General features: G+C 35.4%; 1 pseudogene; it reads left to right on the forward strand.

Moving 5' to 3' along the window:
- The first annotated feature begins 2,506 nt into the window (after positions 1 to 2,506).
- LOC126940569 (HIG1 domain family member 1A, mitochondrial-like) lies at positions 2,507 to 2,795 on the forward strand (annotated as a pseudogene).
- The last annotated feature ends 767 nt before the right edge of the window (positions 2,796 to 3,562 follow it).

The raw sequence follows: 3,562 nt of genomic DNA on the forward strand, positions 1-3,562 counted from the left end.
CCAAAGAACTTGTTCTCATTAAGTCCTTTGGAAATTTCATGTATTTGTACTATTTATATAACCTAGGGTGAAGCTTTTCTCTTTAGTTATGATTAAGCTTTTCTAGGTTTTAATGATCAAATGTGTTTTTAAAGGAAACGTAACCTATTCGCCCATTCAAGTTCACACACACACACACACACACACCCCCTGAACCAAGGGAAAAAGATCAGATATTTATTGTACTTCAATTGCTCATGGCATTCTAGTGATAGCTAACTACCTGTCCACCAACCCAGTTCTCCCATATTTTTTATCTGCTAACATTTAAAAAGCAAATGGAAATATAATAGAAACAAAAATTGAAATCTGATCAATAAAATCTTAAATTATCATCATTCATGTGTAATTAATTCCATAAATCAATTGGCATACTATCTAAAAACTGTAATCCAATTAATTTAATCCAATTTTATATGACTAATATTGACCAAATAATTAACAATTACTAAAAATAAAGCTCATGACTCATATGCTTTTCTTAGTTATGCTGTATGACAGACCTATTAAGACAATTAACAATTAAATCCTGCCTATCACTCAACCTTGTGTTTTTATTCACTTATTCATCAATTCAAGAAGTATTCTTTGAATAACTAATTTATGTCAGGAGACACAGTAGTGGAAAAAACAGACAAAATTGTGGCCTTTCTAAAATGAGCATTCTACTGGAAGAAGACAGACAACAGGTGAACATTATAACACATTAGACATAAAATATACAGCATCCTTGGTGGTGATCACTGCTTAGACAAAGGAGAATAGGGAATGCTGAGGTGGAGACCGCAATCTGAAATAGGATTATAAAAAAAGGCTTGAGTGAGAATGGGATTTTAGAGCCTAAAGAAGGTGAGAAAATGAGCCTTGCAGATATACTGGAGAAAAGCATTCCCGACAAAAATAACAACTGTAAAGGCCCATTGGCAAGAACTCTGCAACTGAATTCGAGAATCAGCAAATTGTCAGGTTGGAAGAGCAAAAGCGGTAAAAGCACTAAAAATAAAAGAAGGTGAAGACAGCGAAGTAGGAGGAAGGCAAATCATGTGTGGCACATTTTGGATTTCACTCTGGATGATATGAGAAGTTATTTGTGGGTTTTGACTCTAGAGAGTCTAATTTCATTTAACTTTTTTTTTTTTTTTTTGTTACGGAGTCTCGCCCTGTTACCCAGGTTGGAGTACAGTGGCGCAATCTCGGCTCACGCAATCTCTGCCTCTAGGGTTCAAACGATTCGCCTGTCTCAACCTCCCTATTTTATTTGTTTATTTTTTTTTTTTGAGACAAGAGTTTTGCTTTCTCACCCAGGCTGGAGTGCCATGGCCTGATCTCGGCTCAGTGCAACCTCCACCTCCTGGGTTCAAAGAGATTCTCCTGCCTCAGCCTCCTGAGTAGCTGGGATTACAGGTGCTCGCCACCAAACCCAGCTAATTTTTGTATTTTTAGTAGAGATGGGGTTTCACCATCTCGGCCAGGCTGGTCTTGAATTCCTGACCTCGTGATCCGCCCGCCTCAGCCTCCCAAAGTGCTGGGATTACAGGCGTGAGCCACCGGGCCCGGCCTCATTTAACTTCTTACAGTTAAGTGCAAGATAATCTTTCCTCACATTTATAGATGGATAGAAGAATGGGGAATAGATGGATAGATAGATATTCCTTAATACTAATATAATAATATGTATTATGAATAATATGTAATTTATATATTGATATGTATTTTACTGAAGTGTATGCATATTAAATTAATTTCATTTTAGTTTCTGAAAAAATCTTAATAAAAGTGTTTTTACACACATACAAATTCCTCTCAGACCTATGCCTCTTTAAAAAAAGGAAACATTAACACAATTTTCACAAAATACATATAGAAAGCATTTATCTCAGCATAATTGAGGTTATGTATGAAAAACCTACAGCTAAAGTCATAATCAAAGAGGAAAGGCTGAAAACTTATTCTCTAAGATCTGATACAAGGCAAAGATGCCTCTCTCTTGCCATTTCTAGTCACCATAGTACTGAAAGTCCTAACCAGGGGAGTTAGATAAGGAAGAAAAAAAAAAAAAAAGACGTTCAAATTGGAAAGGAGAGTAAAATTCTCTCTTTTTGGAGATGACAGGATCATCTATGTAGAGAACCCTAGGAACTCAACAACAACAACAAAAAAAACTGTTAGAAATAAAAATCAAATTCTGTAAACTTACATGATCAAAATCAACACATCAATTTAGTGAAATTTATGTACACTGACAACAAACCTTTCAGAAAAGAAATTCAAAAAACAGTCCCATTTGCAATATTAACAACAACAAAAATACTTAGGAATAAACTTATCCAAAAGGTGAAGGACTGTTACACTGAAAACTGTAAAACACTAATGGAAGAAATTAAAAGAGACACAGATAAAAGGAAAGACGTGGAGTGTTCATGAATTAGAAGAGTTAATATTGTTGTTTTCTCACTTTAGGGAGATTCTTCAAGCAATTACTATGCCAACAGACACAGATGTTTCCCTTTCTTCATATGATGAAGATCAGGGACCGAAAAGTTAGAAAAGCTAATGAGGCACCATTTGTCCCCATTGGAATAGCTGATTTCCCAGCAATTGTTGCACATGTGTTATACAAACTGAAAAGCAGGACTAAAGTATCCCTTCATCTGATCCACATGTGGGTGGCAGCTCAAGGCTTTGTTGTGGGAGCAATGACTGTTGGTATGAGCTATTCCACATATCAGGAATTCTGGGAGAAACATAAGCCTTAGATGAAGAGATGCTGTCTTGATCTTGTTGGAGGAGCTTGCTGTAGTTAGACATCTATCTCATTGTTGAAGTTACATGTTAATGTTGAAAATAAACTATTTGAGTGTGTTCAGATTATAACATGGTATTTTGAATACTGAATTCCTTTCTTGCAGGCTAAACTTGCCTGGTGACCAAATTACTAGTGACTAGTTTACTCGCGAGGTCATTCAGGGGAGTCAAGTTAACACAAAAGAAACCCATCACCTAAATGCAATTGATGGTGTTAAAGTGTCCATCTCCTTAAACTGTTAAGATGAAATTCATTCTAAAAAACATAGCAGACCAACCCTAAACCCCAGTTTGCTGAAGAATCTTGTTTTGGATGTTATATAAGAGTCCTATTTGCCTCAGTTAATCTACCTTTTCTTCTGTCTGTGTTGTGGACTGGCTGGCTCTTTTAAAACTCTGTCAAAAAAGTGCATGGAATATAACTTGTAAAGCCTCCCACAGTTGCAAGTATATATATGTGTGTGTGTGTGTTTAAAGCAAATCTAGAAAGTTTACAGGAGAGCTGCACAGTAGCAGTATTTATTGAAGAATCACAATTGCAAACATAAGAATAATTTAATTATGGGTTCTATTTTTGTTCTTTTGTAATTGCAGAATTACATGTTTGCTTCTGTTAGAATAATTTTTAAATGTCATATTGAAATAGAAATATGCATTTTAAGTGTTCATGCAAAGGTACATGAAGAACACTTTTAAAATGTGTGCACTGTTTATTTTC

The sequence above is a fragment of the Macaca thibetana genome, chromosome 17 (genome assembly GCF_024542745.1).
Source record: "Macaca thibetana thibetana isolate TM-01 chromosome 17, ASM2454274v1, whole genome shotgun sequence".
Classification (NCBI taxonomy): Eukaryota; Metazoa; Chordata; class Mammalia; order Primates; family Cercopithecidae; genus Macaca; species Macaca thibetana.